Genomic DNA, 15,702 nt, shown 5'->3' on the forward strand with positions numbered 1-15,702 from the left:
CAGTGACGAAGTCTTTCAGTTGTACATTTCTGTGCTCTGTTGGCAGTAAGACTTCAATGTCACACATACAAGAAGCGTAAAGCAAAGCCCTCAGATCCAAGTCCGCGCATCTTGGTCTTAAGACATTGCGTAAATTAATCCAACCAAAAATAATAAAAAAGTCCTTTTGAACTTCAGCACAACTCAAAATTATTTCGAAAGGCTTAGTGACAAGTCCAGTACTAATGCCAAAAACCTCTTCTCACTAGATACAGATGTTCCTAGTCCACAGGTAAGCATATTAACAAAGACACCCAGCTTCCTTCTGCGTGCTTTGCATCAGCACAGAAATAGCAATAGTCTAGAACTGCATCACCATTTGTCCTTGCCTTCTTGAGAGCAATGAAGATTCAAGCCAATTTCCACCACATGTACACTACATTTATTTAAGGTTATTCCATCCTTTCTAATCCAAACCAATCATACAAGATATTTCTACTTCTTCATTGTGAAGAGTGGAAAGTAACTCCTGGAAGTATGCCAGCTACTGTCACAAAAAGTCAATAAACAGAAAGTACATTTCTGTTTCTCATGAGAGGCATCAACAGCTCCACTGTAATTAAGCACACAACTAGTTGCTCTGACAAATTCTTTGTAGCTCCTGTAGACAGAATCATGAGTAAATCTTGCAATCACAAACACACCAGAATGACTTTTTACTAATAATGGGGTTCTGAAAACAGTATTTCATACTGCCACAGAAGGAAGACTTATAGATCCAATGAAAGGAAAACAGTAGCAAAAACGTATTTATTAAAAAACACATTATTCGATTTCATAGTGAGGGATTAAGACCCATAGTTGCTCCTTGGAAACAGCAGAGATGAGTAATCCTTTGACAGTGGGGCAGCAGGTCAGGTCTGCAGGTGAAGTTTATCGAGAACGGTTTCCACAGCCAGAAGAATTTGAAGGTGGGGAAAGGAACAGAAGCAACAACAACCAACCAAATACCCTTGGAGTGTTTCATGCAACATTTTTCAGCAGCGAAAGGCTATTAAGGCTGAAAACCGGTGTTGTGGTTTAGGTTTGAAGTTTTGGTTTCACGGATTCAAATATTAAAAAAAACAACCATGGCATGTACAACTTGATCTGTGTGTGTGCAATTAAAAATAATTTAGTAACTAATGGATTTTTCTTCAAAAGGGCAGTTTTCTACTGGCTGAAGTGTCTACGTGTTTAACTGGAACTCTCACAATGACTGCAGCTCCATCAGCTTTGCTTATTGACAAGGAAAGCAGCCTGCTTTCAATCTTCTGCATGAACACCAAGTCTGCTTACGTAGCTCTCCCAAGCTGCCTTCCTGTACTTCTCTGCTTCTTGAAGACGGTCTGAGGCTGACAAGATGCCACGTCCCACAATAATGATATCTGAACCTTTTTCACTAATAACTTCCTTGGGGCTTAGGTACTTCTGTCCAAGGTTATCACCTGAAACAGAGACACCATTTTTTTCAGTTCATACAAAACTTTATCTACTAAAAACCTTCAAAGAGGTGCTAGAACAGGTATGCTGTTCCAGCTCTCACCTTAACAATCCACATACATAACTAGCAACTGTGTCTCCAACTAATGAACCCAGTATTACACAGACCAAGTTCTACAGAGAATGCCCTCCTTTTTCATGCTTTACCAATCACAATAGATGGAACAGTTACACAAAGAAGCACTGGTCAAGATTACCAGAATAAGCCTTCACAGAATTCACAGAATTGTTAGGGTTGGAAGGGACCTCTGGAGATCATCTAGTCCAACCCCCCTGCCAGAGCAGGGTCACCTACAGCACGTTACACAGGACAGCGTCCAGGTGGGTTTTGAATGTCTCCAGAGTGGGAGACTCCACCACCTCTCTGGGCAGCCTGTTCCAGTGCTCCATTACCCTCAAAGTAAAGAAGTTCCTTCTCATGTTAAGATGGAACTTCCTATGTTCAAGTTTATGCCCATTACCCCTCGTCCTATCACTGGGCGCCACTGAAAAAAGACTACTCCCATCCCCCTGGCATCCTCCCATTAAGTATTTGTAAGTATTAATAAGATCCCCCCTCGATCTTCTTTTCTCTAGACTAAAGAGACCCAAGTCCCTCAGCCTTTCCTCATAAGAAAGATGCTCCAATCCCCAAATCATCTTTGTAGCCCTTTGCTGGACCCTCTCCAGCAGATCCCTGTCCTTCTTGAACTGGGGAGCCCAGAACTGGACACAGTAGTCCAGATGCGGTCTCACCAGGGCAGAGTAGAGGAGGAGGATGACCTCCCTCAACCTGCTGGCCACACTTTTCCCGATGCACCCGAGGATGCCATTCGCCTTCTTGGCTGCCAGGACACATTGCTGGCTCATGGTCATCCTGTTGGCCACCAGGACTCCCAGGTCCCTCTCCACAGAGCTGCTCTCCAGGAGGTCAGCCCCCAACCTGTACTGGTGCATGGGGTTATTCCTCCCCAAATGCAGCACCCTACACTTACCCTTGTTGAATTTCATCAGGTTATATTCATATATTTCATATATCACATTCATGAAAAGTTCATATTAATTTGTGTGTCCCTTCAACCTATCATATACTGCAAACACACATTTCTCCACAGCAATTTACACAACAAAAGCTATGTACCTATCATTAGGTTATGTGGTAAAAGTTTATCTCTATACCCACAAAGGAACTCAGGGAGACAACGACAAGTTGGGGAGCCCAAAAATTGCTCTGCAGGGCTTCTCCTGGGCCCATCAGTCCATCAAAGGCCCATTCTCCATGTCCAGAGGAGAACAGAAGCACAAGGACCTGGGTGCCAGTGACCAGGCAGACCCAAATGAGTGGTCAGTTTTGGGCCCCTCAGTACAAGACAGACATTGAGGCGCTGGAGCGTGTCCAGAGAAGGGCAACGGAGCTGGTGAGGGATCTGGAGCACACGTCTGGTGAGGAGTGGCTGAGGGACCTGGAGATGTTCAACCTGGAGAAGAGGAGGCTGAGGGGAGCCCTTCTTGCTCTCTACAGCTCCCTGAAAGGAGGGGGGAGCCAGGGGGGGTCGGCCTCTGCTCCCAAGGAACAGGTGATGGGACAAGAAGGAATGGCCTCAAGTTGTGCCAGGGGTGGTTCAGATTGGATATTAGGAAAAATTTCTTCACCAAAAGGGTTGTCAAGCACTGGCACAGGCTGGCCAGGGCAGCGGTGGAGTCACCATCCCTGGAGGTATTTAAAAGACGGGTAGATGTGGTGGTGAGGGATATGGTTTAGTGGTAAATTGGCAGTGTTAGGTTAATGGTCGGACTCAATGATCTTACAGGTCTCTTCCAACCAAAATGATTCAATGATTCTATGTGTGACACCAAGCACCAGCCCTTGGGGTAGAACCAGGGGTCAGAGCCTTATGTCCATGATGCAGCACCTAGAGCATGTGTGAGGGTGCAAGCCAAAAACCACGATCCGAAAATACACCATGGGCCATCATAGCAATTTGGCAGTATATCTGATAAAGTTCCAGTGCCTGGGAATGTTCCTTGGAATTGTTCAATTCACTAGCAAAGATGTAATCACACATAGGACATTTCAAAGATGAAGCAGTGGTCAGTGTGAGAAGCCCTGGTACCGGGTCAGCAACAGCCTCCCTGTTGTCAGAATTTAGCAGCTATGTATGGGCACGTTCTCGCTGCCCATATTTTACGGTCATATTCTGATTTGATAGCACTGTATACCCAGGCCGTCTTCACAAAATCACACAGAACGTGTAATATTACTACAGAGACTATAAGACAATGAAGAATCAGACTCTAAATCCATAATCAGGAAATATTTTAAAAGTACCTTATTTAGGGAATGCAGTAAATCCTTTAGGCAATTTGAGAGTTATGTAGAATATAAAATACAAGGAACAGGTTTCAAGGTAATGAATCCGGCAAAAGGACAAAATGTGTTATTTTGAATGATTGCTACTTGATGAGACTATAATAAAATCTCCAGTTCCATCCTGTTAGACTAAGCAGGAAGGTCAAATATACGACCGGAATTGGATTGCCATGATGCAGTTAGCAAAAGGATCAGTAGTACCAATTCTGCCTTTAATTTTGTGAAGTTTGGATTATATTTAAGCTGTGCAAAAAAGCAGAAGCTGTTACAACAGATAAAAATGAGAAAAAAGTCTTCAGACCTATACACAACAGGTTGGAATAAACATATAATGTGCTGTATTGGAGAGCTGATGCAATAAATTAACATGGAGCACTTTTATTAAAAAAATCTTAAGGGAAAAGCTTCTGGTTGAATATTTAAATGTCTGGTTTTATTTAAAGGCCATATTCTGAAAGAATATAAAACAGGTCAGGTCTGTATTATACCACAAGGAAAGAGAAGGGCTTAACTCAACAGTCACACCTGTCCCTGCACTGTGGGTTTGAATGGATGTGAAATGAGAGTGCAGTTTTAAGGGATTTTTGTATTCACGGAATCACGGAATCTTCAGAGTTGGAAGCGACCTCTAGAGACCGTCTAGTCCAACTCTCCTGCTAAAGCAGGATTGCCTGGCAAGCCCCCTCAGGGCTTTCTAACTTTGGCTCTGCTTTCCAGGCCCCTCGAGGAGAAGAAACCACACTACACTTAAGTGCACACCCATTATGCCCTGAAGGGCCTTCTCTATTTTCCTTCATGCCCCTAGTCTGCTAAAATAGTTAAAACAGCCAAAAGAGGGGGTTTAGTGTAACTGAGAAACAAGTCTAAGATCTGCGTGTACTCAAAGACAAGCAAAAGAGGTTAGTTTGGTTATTGTTGATTAAATAAAAAATCAGGATCGTCTAGATTTGGGTTCACATTTGCAGCATCTGGGGGAAACTGAATATATGAATCCAGAATTAACTGCAAAGACAAGTTTACACACATCAGGATAAATGTTAGTACTGAGGTAACATGGATGAGTACAGAGATGGGGTTTTTTTCAGAAGCATTTTTTCTTTTCTAATTTTTGTAAACTTCACTGAAATTTTATTTTCTCAAGACAGAATGGGAAAAAAAGATTAAAAAAAAAAAAAAACAACATAGCAGCATGAGAAATTCAGCCAGGAACGGAAATTCCAAAGTGGTGGAAACAAATAAAAGCCCTAAAATTAATTCTCCCAACACATGCAAAAACACATGCACAAGTAGACATCCACACATGGGTAGTGACGATGGAAAGCAGTAACAGTCTCTGCAGCAGAGGGAGACACTGGCTTATGACCTTTTGAATCATCATTTCAAACCTGTGTTTCAGTACTGATACAGTTCTGTTTGGGGAATTCATAAACAAAATCTCAATCTCCATCAAAGCCCCTGTAGATAATATTGAAGATTTTTAAAATCTGTAACCATCTTGACATCTACATTCCAGTTTTGCTGTAAATGCCACAGTCACTATTGTGACAAGATAAAGAAATAGGTTTCATCTCTCTCTGAAAATAGGCTACAAAGCCATCACTTTTCTAATGCACAAAATTGCCTCAATTTGATGTATGACCTAATTCTGCTTTGTGGATAAATTACCACCCCACACATTCTTTATGGGACTTCTAGTATTCTACAGGTTTCTTACATCAGGGTTCTGGACATAAAATCTCAATATTGTAATAAGTGTAATTATATGGCCTGAGAATAATACATTTCTTACATTTATTTTGTATTTTTGAATTATTATAATATTCTAATAGAAAGGGAAATAATACGAAATAATACAATAATACAAAATAGAGGGAAGAAGTGAAACACTTCGGTAACAGGAATAATTAAAAAATGGAAACCAAAACATACCAATGAGACTCATTCTTCTTTTTTTAAGGCTAAAGTATTGTTGTTCATTTGTCTTATTAATGTGTTCTACGAAGACTTTACATATATATGCAAGAACTACATGTCAAAGAGGATTTAATGATTTTTTTTTTTTAAATTACTGAAGGCTGATTCTGTTGGGACATCTAGTTGGCAGAAAGAGATAAAGACTTCAGGGAAACGGACAGGAAGAGGTTTCACTTTAGAAACACACACTTCCATTCATTTTCCATATATGGAAGCAAATTGGAGAGGTTTGAATTAAATAGAATAACAACATGAGGTGATGATGAATTTAAAGGCTGTATTACAGTCATACACAGAAAGGGTAAATCAAAGCAACCGATGCCAACAGATCACAAGGATAGGCATTGTAAGGCAGGATAGTGAGGCCAGAGCTATATTTTTCCCAAGTAACTCCAATCGGTGTACTGGGGACCATATTCACCCATTTTCCTCCAAAAGTAACCGCTGAAAGATGGAATGGAGCCCAGAGTGCGTGGACTCTGGGCTGAAGCAAATGAGGGCTGAGATTCCTGGGCTGGTGGGCAAATTTGTTTGCACCAACAACCCGAACTGCACCCCACAATCTTCAGCTTGCCCTCATAACGATGAGGAGCTAAGCCAACTCCATGGGAAAATCATCGATATCAGAACAGGTGCTCCATCCAAAATCCAGTGCATGTGGTTGCCCAAAAAACCTGACTGGCACAATCACAGAATCCCAGACTGGTCAGGGTTGGAAGGGACCTCCAGAGATCACCCAGTGCCAACCCCCGCCAGAGCAGGGGCACCTCCAGCAGTGGCACAGGACGGCGTCCAGGCGGGTTTGGGATGGCTCCAGAGTGGGAGACTCCCCCACCTCTCTGGGCAGCCTCTGCCACTGCTCTGCCGCCCTCACAGCAGAGAAGGCCCTCCTCAGGTGGAGATGGAACTTCCTACATCCAAGTTTGTGCCCGTTCCCTCTTGTCCTGTCACTGGGCACCACTGAACACAGACAGTTCCCATCCCCCTGGCACCCTCCTTTTAAGGATTTTGAAGCATTGATAAGATCCCTCCTCAGTCTTTTTTTTTTTCTAGACTGAAAAGCCCCAAGTCCCTCAGCCTTTCCTCGTAAGAAAGCTGCTTCAGTCCCCTAATCATCTTTGTAGCCTTTTGCTGGACCCTCTCCACCAGTTCCCTGTCCTTCTTGAACTGGGGAGCCCAGAACTGGACACAATACTCCAGATGCCAAAATACTCCACATAATACTCCAATGCCAAAACAAAGTAAAAATAAACCAAATGGGAAAATTTACCCTGAAACAAAAAGCAACAGTGGTGAATAGGGAATGAGGGGAAAAAAATAAAGAATAATAGAAGAGCAAGAATGTCATTGTACTTTATCTGAAAACTGCCCTAACCTCCTCATGGACTTCTTGAAACAGATGTGCTGTCTTTGTTCTCTGAGCATGCATTAGCTGGGTGACAACTGCATAGGGGCATTGTATTTATGGAAACTGAAGGCATAAGAGAAAATGTGTCCTATGAGAACTTGTGTTACAGTCTATTTTCAAAGGCTAAAACAATTCACCTTCAAAAATCTGAGATTTCCTTGTGCTTTTATCACTTTTTTTTTTAAATGCAAATATATTCAACACCCACATATTTATGTTCAAGTTTTAGTAGATGTTTGAAAAAAACAGAATGGGGCTACAGAAGTTTGTTTTCAAAGGCAAACTGTCAGAGATTACAAGTAGATGGAACAGCATTAGCTTTAAATGGCATATACGTATCAGCAGGTTTTACAAGGTATGAATGTTTTAGAAGTCTTGAGATAATTACTGGAACAAAGCTTTTTTTAAAAAAATTATGATCATTCTAAAATGAGGTTTCTCTGTCTTTTAAACAGCAGGATTTCTCTAATACTGTACATGCCTTTATAATTACTTTACTTCAATGTAATACTTTAATGAAGACCAGTTTAATTAAATTAAATTTCTCCCTAGTGGTAACTCCATCAAAATGCATTCTACCCTCATTATGTTATCCGTAGGAGTCCAACATTATAAGTGCTATAAGAAAAGCTGGTTTTAATGAGAACGGTCATAATGTATTATACTTGAGAGTCAAGTTACAGAAACTTTAAATGTCATATAACGCAGACCTATATATTAAGATGAGAGAGTAGACATTTCAGTACTAATTGGTTCTGTTTAATATTGTCCTTTAAATTTTGTTATTTATTACTTATTTGTGACAGGTATCTACTTCGAATGTTACCCTGCATGCAAGTTGCAGTGACTAAACTTTCATAGATAAATATTTTTCTCTTTCTTCAAGATCAAGACAGCAATCACTGAAGTTTATTCTGAAATGACGTTCACCGTCCCTTCCTGCAGAGCTGTTTAAAAACGACACATTAGTAACATATTTACAAGGACTCTAATTTTAAAAAGACTCTTTTAGAAATGTGCATAGTATACATCCTGGTAATATTAAAGCGGTTTCTCTGTACCACTGAGTCATCCATAGTAGACTTTATAAACTATTCTTTTTCCAGCCGCTAAACTCTGCTTTTAGATAATGAACATACTCAGTAACCATAAAGGTCGCCAGAAGTTAAATTAGGAGGAGTAAACCACTAAAGTACTAGATTAAGGCCTCACGCCCCTTGTTTCTCTGTCTCCTGGTTGACACCAGAATCCTAATGCCACAACTAGAAACATATTAGTCTGATGAGGAACTTTCTCTGGAGTGAACAAAATAAATCTTTTGCTTAAAACCTAGGAATGGAGTAGAACATACCGCCGAGTAGGGACACAGCCTATCTCGCATCCAGCTCCACTCACCTCCTCCAGCCAGCCACGTGTTTCCCTCAACCCAAACCTCACACTGTCGCCCTTGTACACCCTGTAAGGTCCATGTTCATAAAACAAAGGTGGCTGCCAAGCTGCCTTCTTACTCAGATGCATCTCTGAAGGTCTTAGACATGTTCAGAGAAGAGGGGATTGACACCTTGGTTGGATCTCTATGATGCTCACAACCACAAAAAAACAATATTGAAAGATAACAAATAAAGTGTCCAAAAAACCAAGAGCGTATGACTACACATCTGTATAGCAATAAGCTCTGTCCCAATCTGCCTTGTTGATGGCTAACTGCAACACCACGTTGTTGACTGCAACATCTTGGGTGGCTGTAGTACACACCCACCTCAGCAGAATTTCACCCTTACCAGGTATCCATTTTGGAGCAAACACTTTTCTCACTTCCGGTCCACTTCTGACAGAACTTCCCATGCCACTTGCTGTGGCGGTACTTTCAAATTTAAGCATTTATGATACACATAAAAGACGACGCGCACTGAGCAGAACATAAAATTTGCTTGTTTTGAAACCCCAAATAACCACTTTTATACCTCATGGCCTAGTAAAAATAGTAAAAACAGGCCAAAGACGTTACGTGAACTGTGTCTTACACTATCTTTGCAGGGCCCCAGTCCTGGCCTGGGAGGCTTGTTATCAGCCTGTTAGGAGGTCGTGCAGTGGGAACCAGAGCTGAACACCAGGGGCCTCTTTTCACGTCCTTCTATGATGGCCCTACTGTTGGGCTCAGAAAGCAAAACTCAGTCTGACTTCTCAGTAGCTCTCCACACAACTGACCACAACAGATGATCTCTACATTTTCATAAACATTAGCTGAAGAAAATCATGAGGAAAAAGATTTCTTCAGTCACCTCTATTATTTGAAGCACCGGAATTCATACTAAGAAGAGGAGGCAATGCAAGACTTCGGCAGCAAGTGTTCCTTTCCTTATCTTTCAGTGAAACTGGCTACAGAATCTCTAAGCACCATTGGCAGGTAACACAGGTGTTTCCTCAGTTACCCGCTCTCTCTTCTCAGGAGATGTAACCACTGCTGCGATCAAGATATTACAATGACCCAAAGAACTTCTTCTGAATATCAAAGTGCACCAGGTCAAATTAAGGCATTGCTGGACAGAAGGAAAATTACTTGGGAGAGATCATCAAGAAATGGAATGTGCTGGAAATAGCTCACTCAAAATCAGCTCAATGTGCATTACAACCACAGAACATTTCTGTAATAATGAAGTTAATGTGGATAGGACTTGTCTACTAGTGATTTCCTAGCAGACAAGATCTTTTGATAGGGAACAAACTGTTGAGCAGAAAGCTTATTAAAACATAAATCTTCAAAGAATAGCTCAAAACTGACCAGCCTTTTGCTACAAGCTTTCACCACAAGCAAAACAGAGGATTTCCAGAATCACTATATAATCACAGAATAGCAATAAACAATAGTTTCAACATTGCAGACTTTCTGAAATTTAAATATATACAATGTTTCCTTATAGTACTAAAGGTATTTAAAAGAACCATTTGGTCTATATTTCTGTGTAATTTGCTTTGGGGTTTCCAGGTTTGGTAATTAGCAACATGATTTTTCAGAATTTACGTTGAATCAGTTATAACTGTGCATGTTTGATAGCTTTGGAAAGCTGTCCCTAGAAAAGAACCACTCACAAACTTCAGACAGACAGCTTTGAAAAATTTCTGCCTCAGCTCAGTGATGAAGTACTAGGATAAAGGTTTACCTTGTAATCATGAAGTACCATATTTTGAACAAAAAAAAAATCTGTTCTGAAGGATTTTACCTGTTCTATCATTTATGAATCACATAAACTGGTTATTAGATTATTTATGGTTGACTATATTGACATAGTTCAACAACAGTAAAAAAAAAAAGAACCAAACAAAACCAAACCAACAAAAAACCCAAGCAAGAACGAAAAAAAAAGGGTACAAAATTATCAACTCTTAAGGAAAAACTTCCAAGGAATGTCCAGGGAAAAGGTGATGAGTATTTTTGTGCAGAGGACTGAATCTAATTCTGACATCTGGAGGGGAAAAAAAAGAATTTGAGCAGGTTTGGGAGAAGTTATTTGGGGAAGAGGAAGGAAGAGCAAATTCAGGATTAACTCAAGTAAATGAGCCTTGCCTAGCTTAGACTTGTAGAGGTATGTAGAGACTCAACAAATTCTACCTTCTCATTTTAAGTCTTCCTGATTGTTCTTAACCTGCTGGCAAAATCACTGGTGCTGCTCACACGAGGTTGGTTCTGTGTTTCACTCCCTGACAGCTTTCTCATCTTTTTCCATTTCTGCAGCCACAGAAGTTATAATTTGCGCAATGTCAGCTGGATTTCATTTCTCTGCTCCAGACTGTAAACAGCTGTTGATGCATTCTGAGTAGGGACAATGTTTTCTTCCTTTGTTTCTCTTTGGTTAATTTTATTTTTGCATTTCACTTGTGCCAGTCCATTGACCTTGGCACTTTTCTTTTGCTCATTTACAATCCCAAACTATTTCTTGGTATCTGTTCACTGATTTGCAACTTCTCTCTCAACTTTTTCTCTCTTTGTCATGTGTTTTCTGAAGTTAGTACCCCTCAGATCTCATCCCCTTAAACTTAAAGATAGACAAAGACAGGTAGGAAGCTGATGGAAAAGCAATTCTCAGATAACACACACACAGAGGACAAACTTTTCATATGAATGTAAAAGTAGCAGCTGTAGCTCAGAACATGACAAGAACATGGAATAATTTAATTCTGTCACACTGACATACATCTTACGTAAGGAGCAATGGAATCCCACTGATTTTCTTTTGGAAAATAAGCAAATATTAATTTACAGCTTATACATAAAGTGAGATTGAAGTGAAAATCGTTTAAAATCTTATTTCAAGTTGACAAATCGCAAAATATTCAAAGCTAAGACTATTCAAAAAATGTGGAAACAGTATTACATTATATGCTTCCAGGACCGTATATAAAGTTAACTGCACATTTGTAACATTATTTCTCCCTGATTTAAACATTATTTTTCTAGTCAATATATCTAAATTGGGAAACTAAGTATTTATTCCAATCATATCCCAGCTATACTTTTAAGTTAAGTGGAGTGGAATACAAATAATTGAGCCATTGCTGAAGTTCACTGACCAGCTTAGTAAGCGAATCTGATCTGGGAATGGACTAGATATTAACATGCGACACAAAGTCACCAGTTTGCAGCCTGAATTGCTGTAAACTACTGCTCCATACGCTTCAAATGAACTTATATTCAAAAAGCAATTGTAAAGGTAAGGGTGAAGGAAATCAATTAATAACTGGAATGTAATGTTCACACAGACATCTTGAACACTCTGAAGTCATACCAAGCCCACTACAATGAAATATAGTTGTAACATTATAGTGCTTGGGGTTATTTTTGGTTTGTTTTGTCTTTCTGGCACTGCTGCTTAATGCATTATTGCTTGATTTATCTATTTCTTTAACATTCTAATAAAGTAGATACTCTACGAAATACCTGGGGAAAAAAAAAAAGAGGTATCAGGAATACTCAGTAAGCATAAATACAGTATCAGAATTTATTTTTTTCTGCAGATTGAAATAGATTCCATATTATTGTTTTATAGTCTCTGTGTGGCCCAGGTATGGTGTTCCATCAAAGCTTCCCTTAGCAGAACTCCAAAAAATTTAGTAATGTGCTATTGTTGACTACTGGAATTTACAGATTACAGATTTTCTGTCTGGAAAGAATGGCAATACATCTGCAGTGTAGCTTTATTTGTTTATTTATTTATTTTATTAAGTAATACACTACTGCTTCACTGGAGAATTGCCCTTCTATATGCATTTTCTAGTTTATTATTAAAAATAAATTTTAAAAACACTATTGCAATCATCAGGAGTACATGAAAACAATAAATACTACAGTTACCGAAGATATTTTCTCTTGTACAATCTTCCATAAATCAGATGTATATTTCATATTTGTCTCTCTAATAAGGGCATAAAACCTCATTCAACAAGAGGCAAAAAGGTAACACTGTTATTACTGTTGAACAACTGGTCAACTCAATGCATTTTTTCCTCATTTTATGCCATTTTCAGGGAAGAAATGAGGCTAACTGTCCGTGTGATTTCTTACCGCTTATAACTAAGCTAAAAATGAATGCATTTTCATGAGAAAAGCAACGTGTCTTCTGACCTTGATAAGATTCTGCATTAAACGTCAAATTCTGCTTCACAATCAGCCATGTAAACTCCAGCGCTGACACTAACTGATGAGCGCTGCGCAGCTTGGCCTCTCGTGTAATCTAGTACGACAGTTGGTTTCTGCTAAAGACTGTTAGTGGGGCGTTTCCCTCCCACCAGATAAAAAAAACTTAAGAAACAGACAATAAGCTTTTATGTCGTTCTGAAATTCAGTATTTACAAGGAGTTAGCAAAAGAACGACAATGGGACACGTCAGGACTCCACCCCATAGCCAACACTGAAAAGAAGAAAAATATCATGTACAAGATTCCAAGGACAATCATCAAGAATGATATAAGTAAGTGCTTCTTGGTTTAAAAGTCTGTGTCTGAAGATTTTATTTACTAAACAGAGAGTTCTTTCTAGCTACCAAGCACTACAAAACAACAAAGGACGACAGGACAGAATGATTTTGTTACAAATCTATAAGTAACAAATACCCAAAAAACGTGGAAACCTGAAGCCAAAAAATGGACCAAAAAATGCTATCAAGATTTTATGCACTATGTAGTACCTTACAAGATGTACCATTAAAAGCAAAAATTGAAAATGCTCACATAAATACAGTCAACAAAAGAAATAAGAAAACTAATACCTAGCAAACTAGGTAAAACATCAGTCAGTCAAATGACACAATTATTCTGACTGTGATAGCCAGCTAAGTTCTTGTCTGGAACACAACAAAAACAAATGTTCGATTACTACAAAATATTAAAGCATTATTATAACAGTAGGACTGTAATGCCTACCCAGATATCTTTTTCATATTTACCAAGGACTACAGAAATCACATCCTTTCTTCTGGTGCCTACCCTGTTGTACGTGCAACTTCATTCTAAAAATTTATATATTGTCAAGAAACTTAGTTCAAGGTTTATCATTCATATAATTACGTTTTGTTTAAATATGAAAGAAAACTATAAATCAATTTTGTTGCTAAACACGTGGAACTAATTAAGAGTTCTGGATTTATTTCTCTGCTATTCAGACTTCATGAGCGAGTAAAAAGAATATGAAGATAGTGCCAGGACAGGACTAGTATTCAGGGGGAATTTCTTACTTCTTATGAGACAATTTTACTGCGTGATAAACAATTTCTTAGAAAAGCACGCAGTTATCATTTACAAGCATCAGAAATTCTTACACCCTTTCTGTCCTCTGAACAAGCTGCTCCATACCTTTTTCCTCCCAAATCTCGTGACTCTGCCAGAGCAGTCCCCGTTAGACCTGCTAATCGTAAACCTCCTTTCCATCCAGTCTTCTCAGAAAAAATATACCTACCACAGCAGCAGCAAAGTTGATCACTAAGCATTCTTGCCTGACTGAGGAAAAAGATCCGAATCAAAAATGTAAAAGAAGGTGTGGTTCAGAGTTGGCAGAAGCCGCCAAAGAATTGTCAGAGTAGAGGAGTGTTAACCAATATACACTATTCCAAATCTCAAAAATAGCTGTGAAACGTCATTGCATGCACAAATTTAGGTGTAATTAATGACAGTGTTGCACTTCCATGATTGCAGTTACATGGTGCAACGTTAGAACTGGGATATTTGTCCGTATCTTTAGCGGAGAAGATGGGAAAGCTGTTTGAGGCGAAGTGAGAGCTCCTGCTCCGCTTGGCCAAAGTGTGCACTGCGTAAAGGAAGCTGAAGAAAGCAAAACTGCAAATGTGCCATTCAGAAAACAGTTGTAGGTGAAGTGATTAAAGGATTTATCATGTCAAATTTACCTTGGTGTTATTGGCATATAGTGTTTGGAAATTAACAACCCCACCTCCCCATTTCTATGAGAAACCTTTACTGATCCATTTTTTGGGGGCATTCTTTGACTTTTACTTAAAATTACTTTCGCAGATTTAACTGTTAAGTGTTCCACAGTAAAAGAACTTCGATGTCTGCTCTTCAAAACTGACATATTTTGTCAGTCCAATTCTGCTTAAAATAGATATCTATTCAACAGAGGATATTTAAAGCTTACGGCAACAATCATCCTCTGTAGAAACTGCTCAACCACAGAAATAATTTTCAGAAGTTCAAGAGATCACACATATAGAGAGGGAAGTATTCTTAATTCTTCTTTTTCATTTAACATAGCTGCTGCTTGTCTAACCTCTCTGCCAGAAAAGTAAAAATGAAAGTATTCTGATTACCAAAATCAGGTTACACTGATCTTAAATGGGGTTTATGGCACGTATGACTGAAGTAATTCAGAAGTTGTTGAGGACACCCAATACAAATTACTGTCTCCTGGTTTATAAAGGACAGATGTCATATTTCTGATATTGCCCACAGAACAAAATATAGCCGCTTTCTGTACTGCTGAAATGAAAAAAATATTATTTTGGTTTGGAAAATTATTATGACTCATGGTCATAATAATATATAGAGTATTCAAGCAAAAGAAACCAAAGCCAGACAGATTGGCATTGTCACAAGCCTTTAAACAGTTCAGAGTGTGTTCTTTCGCAGTACTGGTGCAGTTCTTTGCTCTGTTCTCAAGCTATTATAAAGTTACTGTAAATTCAGCGACAAAGAAATAGCTTTTCATATATCTTCTCACCAAAACCAAAGCAAACACTTTTAGTGATATGAAATTGGTAAATTGTAATTAAGCCACAAAATATGTCACGATGTTAGTCACTGTCCTGGTTTGAGGTAAAACAGAACCAATTTTGGTCAGTAACTTTGCTTCTTAGCTGGGCCTCTCTGACAACTGAAATGAACAGCATATTGTGCAGACAGTGTTCACTCTCTCCGGGTGATCAGACCCATGTTTATAGCTGAT

The sequence above is a fragment of the Charadrius vociferus genome, unplaced genomic scaffold (genome assembly GCF_000708025.1).
Source record: "Charadrius vociferus isolate BGI_N301 unplaced genomic scaffold, ASM70802v2 scaffold141, whole genome shotgun sequence".
Lineage (NCBI taxonomy): Eukaryota > Metazoa > Chordata > Aves > Charadriiformes > Charadriidae > Charadrius > Charadrius vociferus.